Source organism: Pleurodeles waltl, chromosome 4_1, assembly GCF_031143425.1.
Source record: "Pleurodeles waltl isolate 20211129_DDA chromosome 4_1, aPleWal1.hap1.20221129, whole genome shotgun sequence".
Lineage (NCBI taxonomy): Eukaryota > Metazoa > Chordata > Amphibia > Caudata > Salamandridae > Pleurodeles > Pleurodeles waltl.
This window is the reverse complement of record NC_090442.1, coordinates 34,728,342-34,747,322: the sequence shown is the minus strand read 5'-3', so window position 1 is coordinate 34,747,322 and position 18,981 is coordinate 34,728,342. Positions and strand designations below refer to the sequence as shown.

Genomic DNA, 18,981 nt, shown 5'->3' with positions numbered 1-18,981 from the left:
CTTGCTCCAGTTGGTCATCTGGACCCTCATTCCCTGGTTGTTGTTCTTCTTCTGACTCCTCTGGATCGGAGTTGGGGTTGTGGTTGCTCAGGTGTTTCTTCCTGGTCTTCTTTGTTACTTGTGGGGGACTGTGCCTCCTTTTCCTGCGCTCCTGTTTTGTCCAGGGTTCTTCTTCCTGATTCTCAGAGGCGAGTTGGGGAGCGTTGTCTGTTGGCATACTCTCAGGGATGGCAGGCATTCCTTCTTCTGTGCTCTGTGGCTCCAGGACTGGGGTGGAGCCTTGGTCAGGTTTGACTTGCTCCTGCCTGGGGCCTTTCCTCCTCCCAGTTTCCTTGGTCTTTCTGGGTGCTGGGACTGGAAGGCTGGCCACGGCAGCCTCCTCCTGTGCCTCTCTCCCAGGAGGTTTGGCCGCCTGGGCGTAGGACTTGGCTCTTTGCGGGCAGTCTTTGAAACGGTGGCCCACGGCACCGCAGAGGTTGCAGGGGGCTTCCTCTTTGCATGCCCTGGCTGTGTGTCCTTCTCTTTAGCAGTTCTTGCACACTTGCACTGTGCAATCTTTAGCGGTGTGGCCCGGTTTACTACACTTGTTGCACAGTCTGGGCTGCCCGGGGTAGTAGAGGTAGCACGAGTCGCGCCCTAGGGAGAAGCTTGAAGGAGGGTGATGGATTCCATCCGGGGCGGCCGGGTCCTCTTTCAGCTTCACCATGACTGTCCATTTACCATCCCATATGCCATCACTGTCCAGGTTGCGGGAGGGTTCTCTCGTCACTGTGCAGTGTCGGCGTAGGAAGGTGGTCAGGTCCTGGATGTTGACATGCGGGTTGTAGACGTGCACGGTCATCCTCTTCACCTCCAACACGAGTTGGCACTCCAGGTGGAAGTCGGCGAAGGGTTTCTCGTCCCGTCTTGACCAGCACATCTGCCAGTATCTCCTGCAGATTGATTCCGACATGAACGTCAGCAGGTAAGTGCCTTTGGGTGCATCTGACATTATGCACCAAATCTCAGCTGCTGTGAACCCCATCTTGGTCACCAGCAACTCTGTGAAAGTCTTTCTGCTCAGCTCTGGTGTGGAGCCATCCGATTCCACCTTCCTCTGCATCTTCACCGTGTTGTGGAACCAGGGGTTCAGCGGTCTGTTCATCCTGTCCTTGCGGTTGCGGCGTGCCTTGGGAAGGGTCCTTCAGGGAGCTGCAGCAGGTAGGTACTCCTCAGGCCTGCTCCTGGTGGCTGGCAGTGGTTCCCTTCAGGCAGGCAGGGAAGCTTGGCAGGCAGGGGTTTCCCTCAGCAGGCAGGCAGGCAGGCAGGCCTCAGTATCCAGGCAGCTCCAGCGGGCAAGGAAGGGTCTCCAGCAGGCAAGCAGCTCCAGCAGGCAGGTAAGAGTCCACCGCAGGCGGTTCCAGCAGGCAGGCGAAGTCCACAGCAGGCAGGTGAAGGTCCACAGCAGGCAGGCAGGTTTCAGCAGGCAGGTATCTTCAGCAGGATGCAGCTCCAGTAGTAGCACTTAAAAGTGCCCTTGTGTGCATATAGCACCAGGTAGCTCTTTGGCAGAACAGTCATCTCTAGTGGACACTAAAGGTACTGCAGGCACGGGGTGATCGTGGTGTCTCCCCTGCCAGGTAAGTATGAGCTGGAAGGGCACAGGGCAAGGGGGGCCTGCTTGGCATCTCCCTGCAGAGCGAGGGTGGCATCCACAGAGGCATGGCCTGAGGTGGGGCAGAACATGGGCGTGGGGGCGCAAAGTGACCAGCCAAGGCCCCTCAGTCCCTTTGGGCATGGGGTTGCCTAGCCAAAGCTGCTTCCCACAAGCCTCGGCCGGCCAGCAAAATCTGCATGACCACGCCTTCCAGCAGAGCCAATCAGGGCTTTGCTTTCACTATCCTGTCCATTGCTGAGAATTGGGGCAAGCGTGTAGTAGAGCAAGCAAGCTGACAGGTGGGCTCACCAGGTGGAAAGCAGGACCAGAAGCAGAGTTGGAGGCTTCTGAGCCTACAGAACTGCTGCTAAGCCCTACTCTAGGGCTAGTCAGCGCTTTTGTTGGCCAAGGCCAGGGAAAAGGCCTGTGTGGGGGCCAGGGTTTCTCGCCCTGAGCCCCTCACGCTTTCCCCGAACGCTCCCAAACGCGGCAGAACCCTCGCCGCCCAGGCCTGGGGGCCTCAACCAGAGGCTGAGCCTGGGAAGGCAAGGGTGAGGGCTACAGGCTGGCAGCCAGTCCACAGGCCCCGGGGTGCAGCTGAAAGGGACAGACCTGTCACCTATCCCGGGCCTACTTTCCTCTCTCTGGGTAGGCCCCTGTGTGGGAGGCGGCGGCTATCTCAGCACTCCCCAGACTCCTACATTTGCATGCCACTCCCCCTTGCCCAGCCCCATTTCCAGCTTCCAGCAGTCCCCAGAAGGAAGCTGGAACAATGGCTAAGTGTGCTGCAGACCAACTTTTTCTTTTCTTGACACCAAAGATCAGGGGAAAGCGCGAACGCAGTCCCCCACTACCAGAAATTCTGCAGTCGAGTATCCCGCATTTGGGGACATCGCAGGGGTCAGCACATCCGAAGTGCAATGGATGAGCCTCACCCTGGGAGAATCACCTTTTTTTTTTTTTTTTTTTTTTTTAAGTTTCAAAAACCTTTATTAAGTGCTTTAAGTAGGCGATACATAGGTTTTTAAAGAGTGGTACCTCTTCCCTTAGGAAGGGCAGTCCACTTCAACTTTGTTTCAAATCACATTTTAACAACACAGTCAGTTTACATATGAAATAAGTAGTAAAGGGGGGGGTTTGGTTTCTTGGGGCAGTGTGGAGGGTTCAGTGGGAAGGAGGGGTTAGGGTTTACAGTTCTTCCTCCTTCTCACCCTCCTTGTTGCCCTTGTCTGTGTAGTATCTCAGCAGGTTGAGTACCATTCGGCGGCACGCTTCCCTGCTCACCACCTCCCCGTTGGTCACCAGTCGGGTCCTGGCATACAAAAGGATGTCCTTTACGCAGCAGAGGATTCTCCAGCATCCTTGGATGGCCTCCACTGAGTGTGTCTTTGGAAACAGCCCATACAGCACCGAGTGGTGAGTGATGTTTGGGTATGAGATGTGGGCTTCCATTTCTTGTTTTAAGGCTCCCCGCAGTCTCTGGGCAAAAGGGCAGGCCCAGAAAAGATGGTATGTAGTTTCCTCTGCAGGGCATCCCCTTGGGCATTCTCTGTGTGGGCACAGGCCCCTGCTGTGCATGAATGACCGGACTGGCAGTCCCCCTTTCACGGCCATCCATGCAATGTCTTTGTGTCTGTTGGTTAGGGATGGGGAGGATACATTTTCCCACACCCTTGTTGCTGTAGCAGGTGGCAGGTCGCTCACTGGTTCTGTGGTGTCCCTGGACCTGATTAGTCTGTGGATTGTCCTGGGCTTCCATAGGCTTGGTGTGACACAGTTCAGCCCAAATTCCACCACAAACTTCTCAATCTCCTTGTAGTACCAGGGGAGGTCCCAGTTGAACATTGTTGCATTCTCCCACTTATCCCATCCCAGTCTTCTCCATACTGGGAGCAGGAAGAAGCGGAAGACCTTGTAAGCTGAGTGGTCATTGTTCTCGTTCGTCAGGGTTATTCGGACGCAGCCACACACAAAGAAGGCTCTGAGGATTGTCGGGATGTCAGGGACTGCCTTCCCTCCCTTGCGATGCTCCTTGTGCATGACTGTCCTTTTCACCCTGTCCATCTTTGAGTGCCAAACAAAGTGGAAAACCATGCTGTTCACAGCCCGTGCTACGTTGGCCAGGAGTGGCCAGGCCTGTGTCACATACTGCAGCATGGGCAGTGCGTCGTTCCTGAGCACCAGAGCCTTTCCTTCAATGCTCAGGTGTCTCAAGCTCCAAAAGCCCAGTTTCTGCTTGATTTTGGCCAGGCGTTCGTTCCAGCTTTTCGCTGCCGCTCCTGGTCCCCCAAACCAGATACCGAGGATCTTTACCAGTCCTGCCTCCACGGGGAAAGGGAGAAGCTCGTTACATAGGTCCCAGCGGCCGAAAAGCTTTGCCTGTGATTTGTCCACGTTGATCTTTGCTCCTGATGCTTTGCCAAAGTCCTTGCATGCCTCCAGCAGGGACTGGACCGATTTCCCGTCCGTGCAGAAGAGGGTGACGTCGTCCATGTACAGCGAACACTTGACTTCTTTCTTTGCGTCTCCTGGTGTCGGGATCCCTCTGATGTTCGGGTTCTTCCTGATGTACTCCGCGAGTAGCTCTATAACCAAAACAAACAAAGAGGGCGAGAGCAGGCAGCCTTGTCTTACCCCAGACCTGATAGGAAAGGGGTCTGTTTTCCAACCATTTACCATGACTGAACTGAAAATGTCTGTATACATTATTCTAACATAATTGCAGAAGCGCTCCCCCAGCCCAAAACCCTGCAGTACCCTCTCCATGAACTCATGGGAGACGCGGTCGAAGGCCTTTTCCTGATCGAGACAGACCAGCGCAGCGTGGATATTCCGGTCTGTGATGTATTGGATCGTGTCCCTGATCAGTGCTAGGCTGTCCGCCACTCTGCGTCCTGGAACCCCACAGGTCTGGTCTGGGTGAACTAACTCTCCCATAGCGCTCTTGAGTCTATTCACCATTGTCTTTGCCAGGATCTTGTAGTCCACATTCAGGAGAGAGATGGGACGCCAGTTCTTGAGGTCACATCTCTCCCCCTTATGTTTATACAGGAGCGCGATCGTTCCTTCCCTTAATGTGTGGGGCATGACTCCCTCCTGCTCCATCTCCTCATACAGCTCCAGAAGGTCTGGTCCCACTAGGTCCCACAGTGAAGTGTAGAATTCAATTGGTAGACCATCACTGCCTGGTGTCTTTCCTGACTTGAAGGATTTAACTGCAATGTGCAGCTCCTCCAGAGTGAGGGGTGCGTTGAGGACTTCCCTTGCTGGTGTGGAAACCTTTCTCGGGATACCTGCCAAAAACCTTTCTGCCTGATCCCCATCTGACCTCTTCTCTGAGTAGAGGTCCCCATAGAAATCTGTCACAGCCTTCCTAATGTCTTCCTTGGTGTCACACAAAATTCCCTCCCTGTTGCGCAGTTGAACCAGTGGGGTGTGCGCAGAGTGGACTTTCTTAAAGAAGAAGGAGTTGCATTTCTCCCCCTTTTCCAGGTTCTCCACCTTAGAACGGAAGATGATCCTCCTGGATTCCTCATGAAAGTGCTCGCTCAGCTCTTTCTTGACTGCCTCCAGAGGGTTCATGACGTCCCATCCCCGGAGTTGGAGGTCGTGCAGTTCTTGCAGCTATTGCTGCAGTCTACTGAACTCCCTCTTCCTCCCCCTTGCTGCTTTCCTGCCCACGTTCTTAAAGAAATCCTGAATCCTGCCTTTCACCCATTCCCACCATTCCCCTATGGACTGGAAGGTGTCTTTCATGTCTTGCCACTCACTGTAAGTCCTCCTCAGCTCCTCCTGTACATCCTCTCTCCCCAGCAGAGAGCTATTCAGTTTCCAGGTGCCCGGACCTGTCAGGAACTTCCCTGTTAGTTCCCCCTGAAACCTGATAGCCCTGTGGTCAGAGAAATGCACTGTCACCATGGAGTGCTGCCTGATCCTCACTGATCTAGAGGTGAAAACAAAGTCTATCCTGGATCGCACAGATCCATCAGGGCGGCTCCAGGTGAAATTCCTGGCGTCCGCCCCCATGGATCCAATGACGTCCGTCAGGGAGGCCTCACCCACCATCTCCGCTAGGAGTTTCGCACCATCATCCATCCATCCTTCCTTAGCTCTGGTCCCACATCGACCACCACTCTCTAGTATACAGTTGAAATCCCCACCCATCATGATTGTTCTGGAGGTGACCAGCTGTGGTCTGAGGCGCTGGAACAGCTCCCGTCTCTCACCTACATCAGAAGGCGCATACACATTGATCAGTCTAACCTGTTCTCCTGCCCATGAGCCGTCAACGACAAGAGCCCTGCCGCCTTCCAGCTCGGTGACCGAGTCCACTGTGAAGCACCTCCCTCTGACTAAGGTAGCGACTCCTTCAGACCTACTGCTGTTCCCCCCAGACCAAAAAGAAGGCCCAAATGCCCACTGCTGTTCTAGGTGGGTGTATGAAGCTGAAAAAGGGATGGAGCATTCCTGAATCATGTACACATCACATTCCTGGCTGGCAAGAAAGTTCAAGGTGCTAGCACATCTGCGCTTGTCTCTGATACTTCTCACATTTATGGAAAACAATGAAATAGCCATCTTAATTAGTGTTTAAGAGTTTAACTTAGGCTTAAATACTATCAAGTCAGAGTAATTAGCTGTTATCACACAGTGACAAGTCTACTTACAGGGCTGGTCAGGCTCCTGGCGGGTCTCCGGCGCGGGGGCTGTTGTCTTGGCCACCGTTGCTTGGTGCTTCTCTGAGGCTGGCTTGCCCACGTGGATGGTCTCTGGCTCTTCCTCCTCCATGGAGGCCTCTTCCTTCTCAGCTATTGCTGGCGATGGTGGTGGGGACGCTTCCATGACGCTGGCTAGCGCCCTCATCTCCTGCAGCACTCTGGTGACTTGCTCCAGTTGGTCATCTGGACCCTCATTCCCTGGTTGTTCTTCTTCTTCTGACTCCTCTGGATCGGAGTTGGGGTTGTGGTTGCTCAGGTGTTTCTTCCTGGTCTTCTTTAATCACCTAGGTGATCATGATATCTCCCCTGCCAGGTAAGTATGAGCTGGAAGGGCACAGGGCAAGGGGGGCCTGCTTGGCATCTCCCTGCAGAGCGAGGGTGGCATCCACAGAGGCATGGCCTGAGGTGGGGCAGAACATGGGCGTGGGGGCGCAAAGTGACCAGCCAAGGCCCCTCAGTCCCTTTGGGCATGGGGTTGCCTAGCCAAAGCTGCTTCCCACAAGCCTCGGCCGGCCAGCAAAATCTGCATGACCACGCCTTCCAGCAGAGCCAATCAGGGCTTTGCTTTCACTATCCTGTCCATTGCTGAGAATTGTGGCAAGCGTAGAGTAGAGCAAGCAAGCTGACAGGTGGGCTCACCAGGTGGAAAGCAGGACCAGAAGCAGAGTTGGAGGCTTCTGAGCCTACAGAACTGCTGCTAAGCCCTACTCTAGGGCTAGTCAGCGCTTTTGTTGGCCAAGGCCAGGGAAAAGGCCTGTGTGGGGCCAGGGTTTCTCGCCCTGAGCCCCTCACGCTTTCCCCGAACGCTCCCAAACGCGGCAGAACCCTCGCCGGGCCCAGGCCTGGGGGCCTCAACCAGAGGCTGAGCCTGGGAAGGCAAGGGTGAGGGCTACAGGCTGGCAGCCAGTCCACAGGCCCCGGGGCGCAGCTGAAAGGGACAGACCTGTCACCTATCCCGGGCCTACTTTCCTCTCTCTGGGTAGGCCCCCTGTGTGGGAGGCGACAGCTATCCCAGCACTCCCCAGACTCCTAAATTTGCATGCCACTCCCCCTTGCCAAGCCCCATTTCCAGCTTCCTGCAGCCCCCAGAAGGAAGCTGGAACAATGGCTAAGTGTGCTGCAGACCAACTTTTTCTTTTCTTGACACCAAAGATCAGGGGAAAGCGCGAACGCAGTCCCCCACTACCAGAAATTCTGCAGTCGAGTATCCCGCATTTGGGGACATCGCAAGGGTCAGCACATCCGAAGTGCAATGGATGAGCCTCACCCTGGGAGCATCACCTAGGTGACCATGATATCTCCCCTGCCAGGTAAGTATGAGCTGGAAGGGCACAGGGCAAGGGGGGCCTGCTTGGCATCTCCCTGCAGAGCGAGGGAGGCATCCACAGAGGCATGGCCTGAGGTGGGGCAGAGCATGGGCGTGGGGGCGCAAAGTGAACAGCCAAGGCCCCTCAGTCCCTTTGGGCATGGGGTTGCCTAGCCAAAGCTGCTTCCCACAAGCCTCGGCCGGCCGGCCAGCAAAATCTGCATGACCACGCCTTCCAGCAGAGCCAATCAGGGCTCTGCTTTCACTATCCTGTCCATTGCTGAGAATTTAGGCAAACGTAGAGTAGAGCAAGGTGACAGGTGGGCTGGCCAGGTTCGAAAGCAGGCCCAGAAACTGATTTTAATGCCCTTTCCCAACTCAACCCGAGCTCCTGAGTTTGCATGCCGCTCTCCCTTGCCCAGGCCTCTTTTCAACGTGCTGCAGCAACCGACCCAGAAAAAAAACTCCAGAAACGGTTAAGGATGTTCCTGATCCGTTTTAACTTATTTTTTTCTTTTCTTGTCACCAAACATCAGGGGAAAGCGCGAACGCAGTCCCCCACTACCAGAAATTCTGCAGTCGAGTATCCCGCATTTGGGGACATCGCAAGGGTCAGCACATCCGAAGTGCAATGGATGAGCCTCACCCTGGGAGAATCACCTTTTTTTTTTTTTTTAAAGTTGCGAAAACCTTTATTAAGTGCTTTAAGTAGGCGATACATAGGTTTTTAAAGAGTGGTACCTCTTCCCTTAGGAAGGGCAGTCCACTTCAACTTTGTTTCAAATCACATTTTAACAACACAGTCAGTTTACATATGAAATAAGTAGTAAAGGGGGGGGTTTGGTTTCTTGGGGCAGTGTGGAGGGTTCAGTGGGAAGGAGGGGTTAGGGTTTACAGTTCTTCCTCCTTCTCACCCTCCTTGTTGTCCTTGTCTGTGTAGTCTCTCAGCAGGTTGAGTACCATTCGGCGGCACGCTTCCCTGCTCACCACCTCCCCGTTGGTCACCAGTCGGGTCCTGGCATACAAAAGGATGTCCTTTACGCAGCAGAGGATTCTCCAGCATCCTTGGATGGCCTCCACTGAGTGTGTCTTTGGAAACAGCCCATACAGCACCGAGTGGTGAGTGATGTTTGGGTATGGGATGTGGGCTTCCATTTCTTGTTTTAAGGCTCCCCGCAGACTCTGGGCAAAAGGACAGGCCCAGAAAAGATGGTATGTAGTTTCCTCTGCAGGGCATCCCCTTGGGCATTCTCTGTGTGGGCACAGGCCCCTGCTGTGCATGAATGACCGGACTGGCAGTCCCCCTTTCACGGCCATCCATGCAATGTCTTTGTGTCTGTTGGTTAGGGATGGGGAGGATACATTTTCCCACACCCTTGTTGCTGTAGCAGGTGGCAGGTCGCTCACTTGTTCTGTGGTGTCCCTGGACCTGATTAGTCTGTGGATTGTCCTGGGCTTCCATAGGCTTGGTGTGACACAGTTCAGCCCAAATTCCACCACAAACTTCTCAATCTCCTTGTAGTACCAGGGGAGGTCCCAGTTGAACATTGTTGCATTCTCCCACTTATCCCATCCCAGTCTTCTCCATACTGGGAGCAGGAAGAAGCGGAAGACCTTGTAAGCTGAGTGGTCCTTGTTCTCGTTCGTCAGGGTTATTCGGACGCAGCCACACACAAAGAAGGCTCTGAGGATTGTCGGGATGTCAGGGACTGCCTTCCTTCCCTTGCGATGCTCCTTGTGCATGACTGTCCTTTTCACCCTGTCCATCTTTGAGTGCCAAACAAAGTGGAAAACCATGCTGTTCACAGCCCATGCTACGTTGGCCAGGAGTGGCCAGGCCTGTGTCACATACTGCAGCACGGGCAGTGCGTCGTTCCTGAGCACCAGAGCCTTTCCTTCAATGCTCAGGTGTCTCAAGCTCCAAAAACCCAGTTTCTGCTTGACTTTGGCCAGGCGTACGTTCCAGCTTTTCGCCGCCGCTCCTGGTCCCCCAAACCAGAAACCGAGGATCTTTACCAGTCCTGCCTCAACGGGGAAAGGGAGAGGATCGTTGCATAGGTCCCAGTGGCCGAAAAGCTTTGCCTGTGATTTGTCCACGTTGATCTTTGCTCCTGATGCTTTGCCAAAGTCCTTGCATGCCTCCAGCAGGGACTGGACCGATTTCCCATCCGTGCAGAAGAGGGTGACGTCGTCTATGTACAGCGAACACTTGACTTCTTTCTTTGCGTCTCCTGGTGTCGGGATCCCTCTGATGTTCGGGTTCTTCCTGATGTACTCCGCGAGTAGCTCTATAACCAAAACAAACAAAGAGGGCGAGAGCGGGCAGCCTTGTCTTACCCCAGACCTGATAGGAAAGGGGTCTGTTTTCCAACCATTTACCATGACTGAACTGAAAATGTCTGTATACATTATTCTAACATAATTGCAGAAGCGCTCCCCCAGTCCAAAACCCTGCAGTACCCTCTCCATGAACTCATGGGAGACGCTGTCGAAGGTCTTTTCCTGATCGAGACAGACCAGCGCAGCGTGGATATTCCGGTCTGTGATGTATTGGATCGTGTCCCTGATCAGTGCTAGGCTGTCCGCCACTCTGCGTCCTGGAACCCCACAGGTCTGGTCTGGGTGAACTAACTCTCCCATAGCGCTCTTGAGTCTATTCACCATTGTCTTTGCCAGGATCTTGTAGTCCACATTCAGGAGAGAGATGGGACGCCAGTTCTTGAGGTCACATCTCTCCCCCTTATGTTTATACAGGAGCGCGATCGTTCCTTCCCTTAATGTGTGGGGCATGACTCCCTCCTGCTCCATCTCCTCATACAGCTCCAGAAGGTCTGGTCCCACTAGGTCCCACAGTGAAGTGTAGAATTCAATTGGTAGACCATCACTGCCTGTCTTTCCTGACTTGAAGGATTTAACTGCAATGTGCAGCTCCTCCAGGGTGAGGGGTGCGTTGAGGACTTCCCTTGCTGGTGTGGAAACCTTTCTCGGGATACCTGCCAAAAACCTTTCTGCCTGATCCCCATCTGACCTCTTCTCTGAGTAGAGGTCCCCATAGAAATCTGTCACAGCCTTCCTAATGTCTTCCTTGGTGTCACACAAAATTCCCTCCCTGTTGCGCAGTTGAACCAGTGGGGTGTGCGCAGAGTGGACTTTCTTAAAGAAGAAGGAGTTGCATTTCTCCCCCTTTTCCAGGTTCTCCACCTTAGAACGGAAGATGATCCTCCTGGATTCCTCATGAAAGTGCTCGTTCAGCTCTTTCTTGACTGCCTCCAGAGGGTTCATGACGTCCCATCCCCGGAGTTGGAGGTCGTGCAGTTCTTGCAGCTGTTGCTGCAGTCTACTGAACTCCCTCTTCCTCCCCCTTGCTGCTTTCCTGCCCACGTTCTTAAAGAAATCCTGAATCCTGCCTTTCACCCATTCCCACCATTCCCCTATGGACTGGAAGGTGTCTTTCATGTCTTGCCACTCACTGTAAGTCCTCCTCAGCTCCTCCTGTACATCCTCTCTCCCCAGCAGAGAGCTATTCAGTTTCCAGGTGCCCGGACCTGTCAGGAACTTCCTTGTTAGTTCCCCCTGAAACCTGATAGCCCTGTGGTCAGAGAAATGCACTGTCACCATGGAGTGCTGCCTGATCCTCACTGATCTAGAGGTGAAAACAAAGTCTATCCTGGAGCGCACAGATCCATCCGGGCGGCTCCAGGTGAAATTCCTGGCGTCCGCCCCCATGGATCCGATGACGTCCGTCAGGGAGGCCTCACCCACCATCTCCGCTAGGAGTTTCGCACCATCATCCATCCATCCTTCCTTAGCTCTGGTCCCACATCGACCACCACTCTCTAGTATACAGTTGAAATCCCCACCCATCATGATTGTTCTGGAGGTGACCAGCTGTGGTCTGAGGCGCTGGAACAGCTCCCGTCTCTCACCTACATCAGAAGGCGCATACACATTGATCAGTCTAACCGGTTCTCCTGCCCATGAGCCGTCAACGACAAGAGCCCTGCCGCCTTCCAGCTCGGTGACCGAGTCCACTGTGAAGCACCTCCCTCTGACTAAGGTAGCGACTCCTACAGACCTACTGCTGTTCCCCCCAGACCAAAAAGAAGGCCCAAATGCCCACTGCAGTTCTAGGTGGGTGTATGAAGCTGAAAAAGGGATGGAGCATTCCTGAATCATGTACACATCACATTCCTGGCTGGCAAGAAAGTTCAAGGGGCTAGCACATCTGCGCTTGTCTCTGATACTTCTCACATTTATGGAAAACAATGAAATAGCCATCTTAATTAGTGTTTAAGAGTTTAACTTAGGCTTAAATACTAACTATCAAGTCAGAGTAATTAGCTGTTATCACACAGTGACAAGTCTACTTACAGGGCTGGTCAGGCTCCTGGCGGGTCTCCGGCGCGGGGGCTGTTGTCTTGGCCACCGTTGCTTGGTGCATCTCTGAGGCTGGCTTGCCCACGTGGCTGGTCTCTGGCTCTTCCTCCTCCATGGAGGCCTCTTCCTTCTCAGCTATTGCTGGCGATGGTGGTGGGGACGCTTCCATGACGCTGGCTAGCGCCCTCATCTCCTGCAGCACTCTGGTGACTTGCTCCAGTTGGTCATCTGGACCCTCATTCCCTGGTTGTTCTTCTTCTTCTGACTCCTCTGGATCGGAGTTGGGGTTGTGGTTGCTCAGGTGTTTCTTCCTGGTCTTCTTTGTTACTTGTGGGGGACTGTGCCTCCTTTTCCTGCGCTCCTGTTTTTTCCAGTGTTCTTCTTCCTGGTTCTCAGAGGCGAGTTGGGGAGCGTTGTCTGTTGGCATACTCTCAGGGATGGCAGGCATTCCTTCTTCTGTGCTCTGTGGCTCCAGGACTGGGGTGGAGCCTTGGTCAGGTTTGACTTGCTCCTGCCTGGGGACTTTCCTCCTCCCAGTTTCCTTGGTCTTTCTGGGTGCTGGGACTGGAAGGCTGGCCACGGCAGCCTCCTCCTGTGCCTCTCTCCCAGGAGGTTTGGCCGCCTGGGCGTAGGACTTGGCTCTTTGCGGGCAGTCTTTGAAACGGTGGCCCACGGCACCGCAGAGGTTGCAGGGGGCTTCCTCTTTGCATGCCCTGGCTGTGTGTCCTTCTCTTTTGCAGTTCTTGCACACTTGCACTGTGCAATCTTTAGCGGTGTGGCCCGGTTTACTACACTTGTTGCACAGTCTGGGCTGCCCGGGGTAGTAGAGGTAGCCCGAGTCGCGCCCTAGGGAGAAGCTTGAAGGAGGGTGATGGATTCCATCCGGGGCGGCCGGGTCCTCTTTCAGCTTCACCATGACTGTCCATTTACCATCCCATATGCCATCACTGTCCAGGTTGCGGGAGGGTTCTCTCGTCACTGTGCAGTGTCGGCGTAGGAAGGTGGTCAGGTCCTGGATGTTGACATGCGGGTTGTAGACGTGCACGGTCATCCTCTTCACCTCCAACACGAGTTGGCACTCCAGGTGGAAGTCGGCGAAGGGTTTCTCGTCCCGTCTTGACCAGCACATCTGCCAGTATCTCCTGCAGATTGATTCCGACATGAACGTCAGCAGGTAAGTGCCTTTGGGTGCATCTGACATTATGCACCAAATCTCAGCTGCTGTGAACCCCATCTTGGTCACCAGCAACTCTGTGAAAGTCTTTCTGCTCAGCTCTGGTGTGGAGCCATCCGATTCCACCTTCCTCTGCATCTTCACCGTGTTGTGGAACCAGGGGTTCAGCGGTCTGCTCATCCTGTCCTTGCTGTTGCGGCGTGCCTTGGGAAGGGTCCTTCAGGGAGCTGCAGCAGGTAGGTACTCCTCAGGCCTGCTCCTGGTAGCTGGCAGTGGTTCCCTTCAGGCAGGCAGGGAAGCTTGGCAGGCAGGGGTTCCCCTCAGCAGGCAGGCAGGCAGGCAGGCCTCAGTATCCAGGCAGCTCCAGCAGGCAAGGAAGGGTCTCCAGCAGGCAAGCAGCTCCAGCAGGCAGGTGAGAGTCCACCGCAGGCAGTTCCAGCAGGCAGGCGAAGTCCACAGCAGGCAGGTGAAGGTCCACAGCGGGCAGGCAGGTTTCAGCAGGCAGGTATCTTCAGCAGGATGCAGCTCCAGTAGTAGCACTTAAAAGTGCCCTTGTGTGCATATAGCACCAGGTAGCTCTTTGGCAGAACAGTGACCTCTAGTGGACACTAAAGGTACTGCAGGCACGGGGTGATCGTGGTGTCTCCCCTGCCAGGTAAGTATGAGCTGGAAGGGCACAAGGCAAGGGGGGCCTGCTTGGCATCTCCCTGCAGAGCGAGGGGGGCATCCACAGAGGCATGGCCTGAGGTGGGGCAGAGCATGGGCGTGGGGGCGCAAAGTGACCAGCCAAGGCCCCTCAGTCCCTTTGGGCATGGGGTTGCCTAGCCAAAGCTGCTTCCCACAAGCCTCGGCCGGCCGGCCAGCAAAATCTGCATGACCACACCTTCCAGCAGAGCCAATCAGGGCTCTGCTTTCACTATCCTGTTCATTGCTGAGAATTTAGGCAAGCGTAGAGTAGAGCAAGCAAGCTGACAGGTGGGCTCACCAGGTGGAAAGCAGGACCAGAAGCAGAGTTGGAGGCTTCTGAGCCTACAGAACTGCTGCTAAGCCCTACTCTAGGGCTAGTCAGAGCTTTTGTTGGCCAAGGCCAGGGAAAAGGCCTGTGTGGGGCCAGGGTTTCTCGCCCTGAGCCCCTCACGCTTTCCCCGAACGCTCCCAAACGCGGCAGAACCCTCGCCGGGCCCAGGCCTGGTTGCCTCAACCAGAGGCTGAGCCTGGGAAGGCAAGGGTGAGGGCTACAGGCTGGCAGCCAGTCCACAGGCCCCGGGGCGCAGCTGAAAGGGACAGACCTGTCACCTATCCCGGGCCTACTTTCCTCTCTCTGGGTAGGCCCCCTGTGTGGGAGGCGGCAGCTATCCCAGCACTCCCCAGACTCCTAAATTTGCATGCCACTCCCCCTTGCCCAGCCCCATTTCCAGCTTCCTGCAGCCCCCAGAAGGAAGCTGGAACAATGGCTAAGTGTGCTGCAGACTGTTGTGTTTGGGTTCGGTGCGCGCTCTTCAGAATGTTTGTGTTCAGTGGATTCGGGAGATGACAGTTTGCTGTTTCTCCGAGTTGCTGGACGCTAGGTCGCGCATTACCATTAAAGCTGTTTATAATACCTTTATTGTGGACCGAAACTTCTATTCACCACAGTTTGGCGACGATGACTTGGCGCGACCTAGGTCAGCAGCGGCAGGGTGTTTTATTGGAGAGGTGGATACGATCGACATTGCTGTTTCCCGAGGGAGAAGTGGGTGCACCTGCGCCATTGTTCACACCTCGATTTTCACTGGAGTGGCGAGGCAGCTTTGAGTGTGCTGCTTCGTGTTAGCGTGCTGTGAGCCAACGTCGTTACTGTCGTGCGGAGAGCCACCGCTGATACTGCCATTGACATTGAAGTTTTTGGGTGGAGCACCAGAGCGGTTTTCCTAGTGTTCGGTCGGGTGTGTGAGCGGAGAGCCGGCACTGAGGAAGGAGTGTCACTACTTATTACACTACTGCTGTTCCTGTGTGTGAGAAGTGTTTTCTGGAGGAGCGGAACGGCTGGGGCTTTCAGTATGCGCAGGAGCCGGCGCTGATGTGACGTCTTCGTTTTTTTACATCCTGAACCTCTTGTGCAACCGGAACCTCTTGTGTAGGAAGTAGATTCTGAGGCTATATCCCGGAAGTGTTACTGCCTTGGTTCGTCTAAGTGTTAAAACAGGTGGAGGTGGGAGAACATTATTTTGGTTGTTCTGCTCGTTCCTAGAGGGACTCTGTGAAACTCCTGACTGCATTAAGTGCATTTAAGTGCCTCTACTGTGAGAACTTTTTACCTGCTTTTATGATGTTCAAGTAATGGCTACATAGCTTTTCTGTTTACTGCATTGTATCGTTTCTTTTGTGTTAATACGTATTTGACAATTGCTATGATGGCCAACTACTCCAATATTTCTCCACCACCTTTATTTCTACCTGTTCCAGGGGTGCCAGTCTTACCTTGGGAGGATTGGGTGGAAATGCTGGAGAATTACATTGTTGCCTTGGATGGTCAGGGTTATACTCCTCAAAGGAAAAAAGCCATCCTTTTGAGTACTCTGGGGTATGAGGGTCAAAGGATTTTTAAATATCTTCCTCCTTGTATGGGGCCCAATGGACAGCCTATGGACGATATTTATATAGAAGCAATTAAGAGGTTGGAGAACAGGTTTTCAAAAGAAACTAATTTAGTTTTAGCTAGGTATAAGTTTTACACACAACCTCAAGATCATCATGAGTCTATTGATGATTTGGTGTCGCGGTTGAGGGAATTGTCTGTTAAATGCAAGTTTGGTACTATGACAGAAGAACTGATACGTGATCAACTCATTGTGCAGTGCCGCGATAAAAAAATTCAGGAGAGGCTATGGGCGGCTAAGAATCCCACGCTACAAGAAGCAATTGATTTGGCAAAAGTGATGGAGGAATCGAAACGCTGTATTAAGGAACTGGAAAGGAAAGAGAAAACTGTGGAAGTTATGGCTTTAACAAATGATTCTAAAATTTTGAGACCAGAAACGGGAACTGCAGCAAAGAAAAACATACTTGGTGGAAGTAAGGGGAGGGAGTGCTTTAGGTGTGGTAGTACTTTGCACTTGGGTGACTTCAAGAAATGTTTTGCCATCAATAAGGAGTGTCGCAAGTGTGGTCGCAGAGGACATTATGCCCGTGTGTGTAGAGAAAATACTCGGGGTACTAAGGAGTTTAAATCGAGCATAAATTTGGTTGAGGAAGGTGGTGAGTCTCCTTGTGAGGATAGAGTACTTGTGGTTGGACAAGACTCCAACGTGAAAGTGAGTGTGAGTGATCGTCGATGTTATAGACCGACAGCCTTGTTTTTAATTGGGGAGGTTCAACTAAACCTCATGGTGGACTCGGGTTCGTTGTACACCATTATTCCTGAGAGTCTTTTTAGACGTTTTTGGGGTAATGAAGAGTTATTACCTAAGGATATATCCCCGGGGGATATCAAGGGGTGGAAATTAGGTTGCTGGGTTACATGTTGAAGGAAATTCATTTTGGGGGTAGGAAAGTTCTTGGAAAAGTTTATGTGTCTGTTGAGGGCCCACCTATATTGGGTTGGATGCATCAATATGATCTCAACATTGTCATCAGTCCCAGAGCGTCCAATCAGGTTTTGGTGGTTGCGAATATACTTTTGGAAGATATTTTGGAAGGTGCTGGGGATGTCTTTAAAAAAGAATTAGGATGTCTAAAGGGCTACGTGCATAGAATAGTATTGAGAGAAGATGCCCATCCTATCCAACATAAAGTCCGCAAGATACCATTTGTGGCAAGAGAGGAAGTCAAGAAAGTGATTAACAACATGTTGATTGAGGGTATCATTGAACCGGTTGAAGTGTCTCCATGGATTTCCCCGGTTGTTATTACGCGGAAATCGGATGGGAAGGTTCGGTTATGTGTGGACTTGAGGTCAGTAAATCAGAACATTGTCGTAGATACTTACCCTTTACCCAATATAAATGAGTTGTTATCTGCGGTAAAAAAATGTAAGTTTTTCTCTAAATTAGATTTGAGGAGTGCTTATCATCAGATTAGACTTCATCCTGATTCCAAGCATGTCACAGCATTTGTCACTCCGGAAGGTACCTTCCAATTTACTCACATGCCTTTTGGTTTGGCTTCCGCTGCGAGTGTGTTTCAGCGATTGATGGGTCAGATGTTTGGAAAATTCAAGGATGTATTATTTTTTCAAGATGATATACTTGTGATGGGTGATACCGTTGATGAACACAATGTCACACTGAGGAAAGAACTCAAGATCATTGGAGATTCTGGTCTAAGCTTGAATAAGGAGAAGTGTATTTTCTTGGTAGAGGAAATTGACTATCTTGGGTATTCTATTGCTAAAGGTAGTATTAAACCGAAGAAAAGACTGTTGGAAGCCATCAAATTTGCACCTGCACCAGCTGACAAAGACCAGTTGAGGTCCTTTTTGGGACTGGTGGAGTATTACTCCAAGTTTGTACATAAATTTCCGAGCAAGACTGAGTGTCTAAGGAAGTTGTTGAGGAAAGGGAGTAAGTTTTGTTGGCTTGAGGAACAAGTGGATGGTTTTAATCGTATTAAAGGTGAGATTTGTAGTGCAGGTATTTTGTCAGCTTTTGATATTAATTTACGTTCTATCCTGACTGTGGATGCCAGTGGGACTGGTTTAGGAGCTGTGTTGTCACAAGTTCATGGGAAGCAAGAGAAGACAGTCGCAAAGTGACCAGCCAAGGCCCCTCAGTCCCTTTGGGCATGGGGTTGCCTAGCCAAAGATGCTTCCCACAAGCCTCGGCCGGCCGGCCAGCAAAATCTGCATGACCACGCCTTCCAGCAGAGCCAATCAGGGCTCTGCTTTCACTATCCTGTCCATTGCTGAGAATTTAGGCAAGCGTAGAGTAGAGCAAGGTGACAGGTGGGCTGGCCAGGTCCTCCCCCTTGCTGTTTTCCTGCCCACGTTCTTAAAGAAATCCTGAATCCTGCCTTTCACCCATTCCCACCATTCCCCTATGGACTGGAAGGTGTCTTTCATGTCTTGCCACTCACTGTAAGTCCTCCTCAGCTCCTCCTGTACATCCTCTCTCCCCAGCAGAGAGCTATTCAGTTTCCAGGTGCCCGGACCTGTCAGGAACTTCCCTGTTAGTTCCCCCTGAAACCTGATAGCCCTGTGGTCAGAGAAATGCACTGTCACCATGGAGTGCTGACTGATCCTCACTGATCTAGAGGTGAAAACAAAGTCTATCCTGGAGCGCACAGATCCATCCGGGCGGCTCCAGGTGAAATTCCTGGCGTCCGCCCCCATGGATCCGATGACGTCCGTCAGAGAGGCCTCACCCACCATCTCCGCTAGGAGTTTCGCACCATCATCCATCCATCTTTCCTTAGCTCTGGTCCCACATCGACCACCACTCTCTAGTATACAGTTGAAATCCCCACCCATCATGATTGTTCTGGAGGTGACCAGCTGTGGTCTGAGGGGCTGGAACAGCTCCCGTCTCTCACCTACATCAGAAGGCGCATACACATTGATCAGTCTAACCGGTTCTCCTGCCCATGAGCCGTCAACGACAAGAGCCCTGCCGCCTTCCAGCTCGGTGACCGAGTCCACTGTGAAGCACCTCCCTCTGACTAAGGTAGCGACTCCTACAGACCTACTGCTGTTCCCCCCAGACCAAAAAGAAGGCCCAAATGCCCACTGCTGTTCTAGGTGGGTGTATGAAGCTGAAAAAGGGATGGAGCATTCCTGAATCATGTACACATCACA

General features: G+C 52.8%; 2 non-coding genes and 1 pseudogene across 2 annotated transcripts; all 3 read right to left on the bottom strand.

The window, feature by feature from the left end:
* Positions 1-2,458: 2,458 nt before the first annotated feature.
* LOC138288691 (U1 spliceosomal RNA) lies at positions 2,459-2,616 on the bottom strand. The gene has a single exon (XR_011202541.1). It is a non-coding gene; the product is annotated as a U1 spliceosomal RNA (small nuclear RNA).
* A 4,892-nt stretch (positions 2,617-7,508) lies between these two features.
* Positions 7,509-7,672, bottom strand: LOC138288676 (U1 spliceosomal RNA). Its single transcript, XR_011202530.1, has one exon. It is a non-coding gene; the product is annotated as a U1 spliceosomal RNA (small nuclear RNA).
* A 521-nt stretch (positions 7,673-8,193) lies between these two features.
* Positions 8,194-8,372, bottom strand: LOC138288615 (U1 spliceosomal RNA; annotated as a pseudogene).
* Positions 8,373-18,981: the final 10,609 nt, after the last annotated feature.